Consider the following 11165-nt stretch of genomic DNA (forward strand, 5'->3'; position numbering starts at 1 on the left):
TATAATATATTATATATAAAATATTATGTATAAAATAATACAATATATTATAAAATATGTATTTCATACATATTATATATTGTAATGTTTGACACTATTATTTTGTATAATAGTTGTATAAATACATACCTATATTTTATGGGATACATATAAATACATATATCTTTGTGCATTTGATCCTTCTATTAGTTCTGTCCATCTAGAGAACCCTGACTAATGCACAAAGTATCTAATATATTTCTGTATGAATTTGAGACAGGGTACCATTCTGTAGTCTAGGCTTGAATGTATATTAGAGCAATCCTCCTGGCACAGTCCCTTTTCTTCTGGGATTACATTTAACGTTTAAAGAAAAGAAAATCTGCTGAGTCCTGCATGGCTGTGGAAGGGCCAGTGTGACACATTTCCCATCCCTGCATCAGAGTCAGCAGAGCATGAGCCTCTACAAGGGTTGATGGTTGTTGTAGGCATAAGGCTTACTTGTATAATAATGTATATGTTTTACTTTATGTTCCTCCTTCATGGGAGTGTCTTCTCTGCCACGGTTAATGTATCCATAATAATTAGAAACAACACAATTCCAGGAAGCGAGAATGTGTTTCTGTGATGCTGAGACCTACAGGGCATCCCTTAAGACTGTGGGAAAGAACTCTGAAAACATGACTTTAAGGATACATAAATCAGTGTAAGAGTTTTCCTTTATAGGATTTCTCAGCTATGCAAAGTATGCAATATGAATTGTATGAGGGGCTAAGCTGTACTAATGAGTCAGTAAAGGGAGAAGAATATTTAAAAAACAAAACAAAACAAAACAAAAAATAAAAAACAAAGCTCATTGGTGAAAAGTAATAAAGAGGTACCAGGAAGTGAGATTCTGGTGACCTTAGGATAGGATCCTACCCAGCCAAGCTTACTGTTTATGCTTATGAAGGTAAGCAGATTTTTGAGTTCAAGGTCAGCCCCCAAAAAACTACTTGGAGAGCTAACACAACTCTTTTAGAATTTTTCTGGCTGGTTTTCTGACTTTGGTTAGAAAACCAAAAACCTATTTAGAGAACTATGACAACTCTCTCTCTCTCTCTCTCTCTCTCTCTCTCTCTCTCTCTCTCTCTCTCTCTCTCTCTCTCTCTCTCTCTCCCCTCTCTCTCTCTTGTTTGTTTGTTTGTTTTCGAGACAGGGTTTCTCTGTGTTAGCCCTGGCTGTCCTGGAACTTACTCTGTAGCCCAGGCTGGCCTCGAACTCAGAAATCCACCTGTCTCTGCCTCCCAAGTGTTGGGACTAAAGGGGTGTGCCACCACTGCCCGGTTTGCTATTACAGCTCTTTAAAAAAAATTTTTTAGCAAGTTTTCTGATTTTGGTTGGAAAACCCAAGAGCTATCTAGAAATGTCTTGAACAGAGAGCTATCTCAAGCAAAGAGCTGCCTTGAGCAGAGACCAATCTAAAAAGCCATCTTGAGTAGACTACAGAGCGGTCAGTTTGCACCCCACCATTGACTTCAAGTTGTTTTTTTTCCTGCTGCTCCCAAACACCCCTTCCTTAGAACCCTCTTTCCAATCTGAGGTTTGTCCTTGGCAAAAGGCCTTGTATAATGATTAATCTTGATGGTCAAATTGACATATCCCGCCTCCTGAGGAAAAACCTAAACTGAAGAATTTCCCCCATCATATTGGCCTTTGCAGTATTATCTTAATTGATTGACTGGTATAGAGGGCTCAGTCCACTGTAGGCAATGCTATCCTTAGGCAGGTGATCCCTAGTTATATAAGCAAGTTGGCTAAGCACAAGTAGAAGCAAGCCAGTAAGCAGTGTTTCTCCATGGTCTCTGCTTCAGGCTCTGCCTGCCTTGAGTTCTGGCCTTGGCTTATCTCAGTAAGTATAGACTTATACTGTAATCTGTAAGCTAAAGGCACACATTTCCTCTTCAGGTTGCCTTTAATTATGGTTTTATCTCAATCCTAACTAGGGCAGCTAGGATTTGGTGGGTTCTTCCATATACCTCCATCATGCTCCTCTCCAGTGTGCCTGACCTGTAGTATTAGTTTCTCAACTTTTACACTCTGTTTAGAGCTCTGGTTGTTCCTCTGAAGCAGCATAGCCTTTCTCTTGCCTCTGTGGGTTCCATGGCCCCTCAATAACTTTTCTTTGTCCTTAGGTTGAGGTAATGTTCTTTAGTAGTGGGAGATGTGGTAATCCTTGCCAATATGAAGTGGTGTAGGGTTCCCTGTATAGTGTATGCAAAGGCTCTGGAGTAGTGCCAATGTACAGCAAGTATCAAATGCACATGAGCCATTGTTGCACCCTCTGTTGCCTACACTCTTTCTCTATATGACCTTCTCTGCCCCTGGGGAATCATCGGCTGATATTGTCCACAAGGGCAAATGGAGCAGAGACGACAGATGGTGTTGTGTGTGTGTGTGTGTGTGTGTGTGTGTGTGTGTTCGGAAACCCTGTGAGTATGTATGGTAATAATGTCATACATAATGTCTCCAGGGAGACAGATGAACTTTACTTGAGGTAATTCAATGGTTATATAGTTTTGGGTTAAGGAGGTAGGACTATCCCAGGATGGGCAAAGGCTATTGACTAAAAGCTAAGATCCTGAGATCCTGAGATGCCTCATTAGTATGGGAAGGCATTCCAGGAATCTTTGGTACTAGCTGGTTAGGTTCTTGTGGGGTAAAAGGAAACTCAACCTGTAATCTTAACCAAGGCTAAATGACATTCTGCAAGTAGAGTTCTGTGTGGGGTTTTGAACTCCCCAAACAAGGTAGAAAAGGAGAAGCCCCATTAGTAAAGGGAGTTTGCCATTTTGTGTAGAGCTCAGAAGGTTATTCAGACAATAGTAAACTTTGACCTTAATTAGCAAGGCAACAGCTCCATATTTTGTGAAATGAAGTTTTGGGTCTCCCTGGGTTTATATAATTAATTAAAGCTTCAGCTCCTGAAAAGGAAGTTATTTTTTCTCTGTTTCAGTTTGGTCTGATCTGAGTGATGCTTCTCCAATGAAAGGCTAAGATCAGAGTGTGACAAGGGAATGCTGGGTGTTCAGGCCCAGGAATTGTCTCACAACCACACACTGATCTCTGTCAGACAGGCATAGTTTACTGAGCATATGTCTCAGGACTGGTCAATCAGGCCCATGGTCCAGATTTAGGAACTGAACCATGACCCTGAGTTAAGATCTTACAGGGTTTTTAAGCCCCAAACCTACAAACATCTGTGCCAAGTTATTTCACCAATCAGAATTGAGGGTTAGGGGATTTTCTCAGGAACATGTTGTTGTTATACAGTTATCCTGCTCCCATTGGTTGGGGTATTCAACTATGGTCGGGGACTTGCCTTGTCTAATATTCATGTCTTTATTTGTCTACCAGGATGTGACTTGTCAAACATTCACACCTTAACTTGCCAACCTGGATGTCAGTTACCCACATACATGTCTCCTTCTGCCAAGTAGAATGTTCATTCGTAGGGAGGTCTTGGTAATTTAAACTTTATTTGACCACTATTCAAAAGGTAACTCTTATTGTAAATAGTTTTTTTAATTGGTGTATGTGTCTCTCTTATATTGGGGTCCATCCCAGGGGCAGCTTATACCATAAAAGCTTATACATAGGTGCAGGAAGTGCTGTTGGGTGGTTGGTTTAAGTGCAAGCTTATTGTGTGTAATCATACAAAACAGTTCTACTGACTTCTATCATGATTGGTTTCCAAAGGCACAGATCATAACAGAATATGTAATCAATCTTGGCATTAGAAAGTTTCCTAGTAACAACAGAAACATATGAGAAAGTTTTCTTATCATGGCAGGCTAGCCAGGTAACTGTTATGTAGGCCTTAACATTCCATCTAGGCCATAATATTTTACTTTGGCCTTAACACTGGGGATACAGGGTGGTGGCCAGGACACTATATGACAAAGAGCCAGCTATTTGTGCACCATGTCTTTTCTTTTTCCATCCTATCCTGTTATCTTTTGAAGATTTGACCTTTAATTTGGGAAAGTCTTATCTTCTTAACCTCTATCAACCTTATGAAACAATTTCTTATTCCAGCAGCAGTACACTCTTCCAGTAAGTCTTCAGCACAAAATTCTTTTTCCCACACAGGTTCCATGCCAGGTGGGTTTGTATACATAATCATACCGCAAGCAAGGAAAACATAGTATACCATCAATGAACAACTTTATTTCCTCTTCCCATTCTTTGCTTTTTAGGCTTTCTGAAGAATAAGAAGCCTTGTGGTAATTTCTCTACTTAATGACTTAAACGCATGATCGTTAGCTTCCAAATCAGTATAAAGCCCAAGTCTCTTCCATACTTTAACTCAGGCTTATCTTAGGCCATAGAGAGAAAGAAGTCATACCCACTTCTCTTTCTCTTCTGTCAGGATACTCTCTCCTGCCTCCATGTTCAGCAGGCTGCTTCTGAGAAATGCACTGTCTGTGATGTTGCAGCTGATTAACCACAGAAGCAAACATCAGAATCTGGTAGTTTTCTAGAAAGTCAGACTTTCAACTGCTTTTAAGAATGTAAAACAATTTCAAACTTCTGGCTAATTTGCTTTTTTTTTTTTTGAAATTGTAGTAATTTCCACAAGAACATGGTATTTATGTTAACACATCAGTGTTGTGTTGTTATTGCAAAATGAACTAATAAATGTTTCCTTTTCACTTATCTTTATTGATAGATCAAAATCATACATCGTTATGGGATTTCCAGGGTAATGTGTAATGTCACAATACATTTACATTTATATAGTGCATGTTGACAAGAGGATGCTTCAGTTTTCCATCATTACAAGCATTATCCATTTCTTTGTGATGAGGACATTTAAAACCATCTCTTGAAGCTATTTTGAATTATGCATTACAATATTGTTAACTATAATCACACTTCTGTGTAATAGAACACCAGACTTGTTCCTCCCATCTGGCTGTGATTTTTATAAATAAAATTTAAATGTTCTGCATTTTAATCCTGAATATTAATAATTGTATACAGTATGTGCTAAAGAAGCAAAAGCTCGTTATGGTCTTTAATTCTTTTTAAGAGTGTAACAGGTCCTGAAGTGAAACAATATGACAACTATTGTTGAAGGTCTTAGAGCCTCAGGATATGCATGGAGCAGCTTTGGATTAATGCATTATGCGTGTCCTCATTTCTCTGTGTGGCAGTGCTTGCTGTTATAAGCTCTGAGGGCCTCTGGAGAATATGTTTGAAAGTCCCAGATGGGAAAGTAATAGCTTAATGGCAGAGTTGAGGACCACTCCTTTGTATAGTCCTAGCTTACAACAAGTTACATGCTTCCATCTCTGCCCTGTTTAGACATTGGGCATTATCAGGAATTTGCTTCCCAGAGGTCCATTCTGCCTACAGATCTTCAAATCTGTCTGGAAAATTTTGTTATCTACTTCCTCCTATTCTCATCATTTACAGCTCCGCCTGTGATGGATGACCATGGTGGGAAGTCCCTAAAAGATTCCTCTCTATATATTTTCAATGATTCTCTCCAGGTTCTCCACCCTAAGCATAAAAGGGTTTTTTCTTTGTTTTGTATATGTTCCTCTCAAATCTTATGTGCTCTCTACTCTGCGGCTTATTGTAAAACCTCAAGCTTCCTGAGCTTGACTCACTGGTACTCAACAGGCAGTCTTTAAACACCAACAACGAGCCTTTCTCTTTCCTTTCTGCCCTTTCTGCCATGTGCCTCTGGAAAGTGCATAGCAGTCTTTGCACTTTGGGCTTGAAATGATCTATTTTGAAAGTCAAGTTCACAAAGACTTCTTTCTGTGGTCTCAGTCTGCCTTTTTTCCAAGGGCAGAGTAAAGGGTGGTTTCTGATAGTTTTGGCCTGGTTTGGAAGGAGAGGAACAAAGGGGGAAAAGGCACTACTATAGTTTAGAATCATCATCCTGGGGTATGGAATGTTTTAACATGAATACACAAAATCTGCTATATGCATGTTATGGCCACAGTCCTCTCTGGGGTCCTGGGTTAGAACTGGAGAGCAGGTGCTCTCTTCTGGGATGTTTTCTTAATGATTTAAGGAAGACCCTCTACAAAGGATCTGTTCAGCATGGGCTCTTACCCCCATATCTCATTTTTCTGAAAACTCTTCAAGAATATATGTTTGCAGCTATTTTTTTTTTAAGTAAGTGATACAAGTTTCCTTTACTACAGCTGCAGTACCAAGGACAGTGACTTGGTAGAAAATGTTGTAGTAGATCTTATTTTCAAAGACAACTGTATCAAGAGCTCCCATTAACAAACATCCCTTTCAGAATAAGCCTGCTATGCTTCCTTCACACTGTAGCCTGTATTCTGTGACCTAGGACCTAGACAGAAGCTCACCAATGTGTGACTCGGGGAACGTATTATATGTATGACCTCTGAGAGTGCATCCTAGAAAGGGACAGATGTACTGCCAGGTTCATTCTCTCAATATGTTTATCTCATCTACCTGCTCTCTTACTTTCCCTGCACACTTGCTATCATAACCAAGCTACAAGGCTCTGAAGAAGCCTTTGTGGAGGGGAACCTTGTTGCATACTGAACAGCAAGTCTCTGTTGAAGTCTGACAGTTAGCCTTGAGAGCCAGACATGTGAGCGAGGAGGCTTTAGAATTCTTCATGTCTCTCACTGTCTGACTGCAACTGTAAGGGACCCAGTTCAGACCTACCTTATGGAACCTAGTTGTTTTTCCAGAATCATGTTAACAATTAATAAGCCTCTGCTTATTAATTTTAGAGCACGTAAGGCTGGGAATGTAGCTCAGAGGTGACGTTCTTGCCTAGCAAGAAGCCTAGGTTCAGTCCTCAATGTGAGGAAAAAAATGTTAGGGGCATTTTGTTATGAAATCATGGTAAATGGGCATACAGATGCTTTTGCATTTTCTCCCAGCAATTTTGGAATTTAGAGATAAAACTTGAGGCAGTCAGGCATAAGGGCTGGTCAGGGAAGGTTGTTGAAGCTTAATTTCTGAAGATATTATTTCAGTTTAGCTTAACCATTTGAGAAAGCCATATATAAGGAAAAAATGGAAGTTTGCAGAGTTGGAGAAAAGAGTGCTTGGCATGGGAGTGGGAGGAAGGGTATTGTCATGAGCTGAATGGAGGAAAGTTCTTAGCTTTTGTGAGGCCTTATGTCTTATGATGTCTTATGAGCACTTTTTACATCTTATGCTAATAATAGATAAGGATGAAATTCTCATTGTTTGCCTTAACTAATTTGAGTATTTTTTAAAATTTCTTACCATCTAATGACTACTGAATAAGACATTCAGTAATTAACTTGGGATACAAGTGGACCAAGCTCCAGATGTAGGCAATCAGCTGTAGTGAGCTCTGCCTTTAAAATACTCAGAGGGTTTTGTTATGGCAACAGAAGGCCTCATTTCCTCATTTCCTGTAAACTTCGGGCCTTTATCTCTAAGCACAGCATGCCAGTCAGGTTGGTTATCAGTGGTACTCCTTCCATGTTTTCCATTCCCTGTCTTTCTGGAAATAGGAGAGTCATACTTCTTGGCTCTGGTATGGTGCGGTAGGATTGTATGGCTAGGTCCAGCCAAGAAGACATGAGTGGAAATGACATGTGTCACTCTAGACCACTATTTAATACTCTTTGTTAGCCCCTCTGGTTTTTCCTTTGCCCTGTGACAGGCTGCCTGTTGATCATGGCTGCCCCATCTATTTTTGGTCTCTGATTAAGGATGAGAAAGCCCCACAGAAACCCCACAACAATGGGGTAAGGAATAATTCTATTGTGTTTGAAGGAAGTTTAAGGGTACCACTTCATCACAGCCAGCCCTCACACACACTTGGAAGTCTCCTTCTCATGTGCGATGACTGGGATTCTCCAGTAATTCCCCCCATACTGTCTTTTTTCCTTCCTTCAAAATGGCTGCCCCTTTATTTCCCATGCCCAGAACTTCTCCTATGCCAGTATTCACAACCGTATTCTTAGTCCCCTTTCTTTCTGCATCTGACACTTGTTCTATGTGAATGATCCTTAAGGTTCCTGTCTAGCCTCATGAGGCTGTCTTGAAGAGTCCATAAAGTTTCCTCTTGTAATAAATTTTTATGGGTAATTTGTACACCAAACCTCACTTTTCTCCTCATTCCCTAAATACTTGTCTCTTATAAGTTCATTTTTGTTTTAATCTGTACACGAAAGCTAGTTACCTAAAGTCATCATGCTACAGAAATCATGGGCACCCTGACTACCAGAACTAAAACCTGTTCTTGTCATATAGTCATATACTTTCAAAACTGAAAGGGAAAATTTAAAAATGGTATGCTTCTCAATATTTAACACATACAGAGTCATGTTGAGATCTTGTTTTAAGCAAATCTTAGGCCCCACCATCAAGAATGTCAACTGAAAAAGTCTGGAGTATGCTCTGGTTATACATATTCTTTTGAGGGCCTGGGGGTACTGATGAGACCCATTTAGCGCTTTTGTTTTCTAAAAGTCTAAAATGGGCCAGTGTTCTTTATGGAGAAAGGGAGGTCTTTTCCATGACAGTTATGATGGACTCATGGGACTAGCTTGCTCTATGGTCCATAGAAGAATCTTTAAAAGACACTCAGTACAGAGTGATATTCTTAGTATGTCACAAATGCTATCCATTGGTGTATCTTGGATTTGAAATTGAGATTAAGGCTGGGGGTTAAATGACAAAAGGAACAGCTTCTCTTCTCTTCATGTTTCTAAAATGCAGCTAAGCTTGCTTTCTAAGATCAGGGCAGTGAACCCATCAATAGTCTATAACTGTCTGGGGGAAATGCAATATTTGGAATTTCTGTGACAATTAAGTTGTAGGTTTTGAGGAGTCATAACAAGTTAAGTCCACTGGATGTAGTAGCATACACCTGCGATTCTGGCTACTTCTGGAGGCTGAGGCAGTAAAATCATAAGTTGGATTCTGAGTTTAGAGTGAGTTCAAGGATAGTCTGGGCAACTTCAGGAGACCCTTTCTCAAAATAAAAATGAAAAGGGTATGGGAGAATGTGATGTGCTGGTACACTATTTGCTTAACAAGAGAACGTATAACTTGGTTTAACTTCCAAAACCATCAATGATAAATAATGACAAAATATTTAAGACAAACAAAAGATATTTTCTTCAAAATCTTATTCAAAATCACCTTCTGTGGTCTTTTTTGATACAAGGGTAGATATGCTGAAAGGTACAAAGATTCTGTCTCATAAGTGGCACCTCTCTCTTCCTACCCTAGTCTACCCTTCTCCTCTTTTTTTCCCTAGTTCTCCTAATTATTTTTCTCTCTGAAGTTTTAGTGAAGCTGTAGAAATAATTGAATAATGTGGTGAAGAGGCATTTAAGAGGGATTACTTGCTTCTTAGATTGCTCTGTTTTGTTTTAAATAAGAAAAGTGAGCTCTGAAGAAGTTCAGGAATGTAATCTTAGGACCCAGGAAGCCAAGACAGGAAGATTTCAAGTTTAATCAACAGACTCCTGGTGAGTTCTGAGACAGTTTGGCCTGGGGCCATAGCATGACACTAATGAAAGAAAGAAGAAAGCAAGGAAGGAATGAAGGAAGGAAAAGAGGGAAGGAGGAGGAAAGAAGGAAGAAAGGAAGAAAAGGATGAAGGAAAGAAGAAAGAAGAAAGGAAAAAAGGCAGGCAGCGCAGAGAAAGGGAGGGCGGGAGGAAGGCAAGTCAGTCTTTGAATGTGCTTTTAATTTAAGCCTTATTATTTCTGTATGTTCAACAGGGGAAGCCTCTAGAGTTTCTTTTGAGGACGATTAGTATAATTTAGTCATTATATGTATTTGTAAGCATTAAGATTAAATCCTACTGCTTTAAAAATTCTCCAAACAAGAAATTTGTTTTCCCTGAGGTTTCCTCTCACTGATAAATATAGACTTCAAGGACTTCTGCATGTGTAAGGTGTCAGTGCATGTGTGAGCTTGCTATGAGTTGTTCCATGTTAGAGAGACCGACTTGGAGAAGAAGAGACAGTGAATGTCATGATGAGGGAACATGTTCTGGAACATGTTATCATGTGCAGAAAAAGAAGTCAATGCTATGCTGATTTCAGGAGAGTGAAAACTCTTGGGAATAGAGAATAAAAGGATTTCTTTGCAGAATTGAACCTAGGACACCATGCATGATAACTGAATTCCCCACCACTGAAATAGGTCCTTAGTCCATCAATCAATCAATCAATTAATCAATCAATCACTATTGAGACAAACCTAGCTTAGGCTGACCTTGAGCTCACTTCTGATCCTCTTGTCTGAGCCTTCTGAGTAGTTGACATTTGCCTATCTATACTAGTAGGTCTGACTTGGGATTTAAAAATATCAGCCCAATGCCTCCTATGATGAGGATTTGGTTACAGGAGAATTGGAGGATTGGAGGCCTGGATTCTAGGAACTACAAAGACACTGCTTTGGGGGTAGGATAAATGCCCTCCCTGGCAGCATTTGGTTTGTTCAGCCTGTTTCTAGGCTTTGCTGATCAACAAGTATTCTTAGCAGCAAATTGAGCATGGTCCAAAGAAAATAATATCACAACCACACACAGAGACAGAGTCTTGAACAAAACTGCAAATCGGAATCAATTTTTATGGGACAGGTTTTTATGTTCCAGATTAAATGTCATGGGTCTTTGGCCACCTTTCATCTGCTTAACCATGGTACCTAGCTAGTACTAAAATAAGACTGAGACTGGATATCTATGAATAACGGTGCTGGAATAGACCTATATAGACAGCTCTGGAAAATTCATCTCAGCTCTCAGGTGACACTGTGTCCTGGGATCAATTTTCTCCTTTCCTCTGCTCTCACTTTTTAAAGCTTGATTAGTATACCACAGCATACAGAGATTATAGACATATGCTTTGGTGATTTTTGTGATCTGTGTAGTTCTGTAGGAATCAACACAACATAGACTTTATTTGTTGTTTTTTTTTTTTTTTTTTTTTTTTTTTTTTTTTTTTTTGAGACAACATTTTGGTATGTAGCCAAGGTTGGCCTCAAACTCAACTCATAATCCTTTTGCATCATTCTCTTGGATTCTGGGATTGCAGGTATATACCTCTAAACTTGGCCACATTAGGATTTAGAATATCTCGTGTACAAAGTTCCAAGTCTGTATCTCTCAACTACAGTTATCACCCATATCCTTCTTTTTTTTTTTT

General features: G+C 39.5%; 1 long non-coding RNA gene and 1 other non-coding gene across 2 annotated transcripts in view; both read left to right on the forward strand.

Moving 5' to 3' along the window:
• Nucleotides 1-11165, forward strand: part of LOC116078605 — a 97383-nt gene that overhangs the window by 21172 nt on the left and 65046 nt on the right. The gene's annotated exons all lie outside the window — the stretch shown is intronic.
• LOC116079385 lies at nt 981-1042 on the forward strand. Its single transcript, XR_004113942.1, has one exon. It is a non-coding gene; the product is annotated as a U7 small nuclear RNA (small nuclear RNA).

This window comes from Mastomys coucha, unplaced genomic scaffold, assembly GCF_008632895.1.
Source record: "Mastomys coucha isolate ucsf_1 unplaced genomic scaffold, UCSF_Mcou_1 pScaffold5, whole genome shotgun sequence".
In the NCBI taxonomy this organism is placed as follows: domain Eukaryota; kingdom Metazoa; phylum Chordata; class Mammalia; order Rodentia; family Muridae; genus Mastomys; species Mastomys coucha.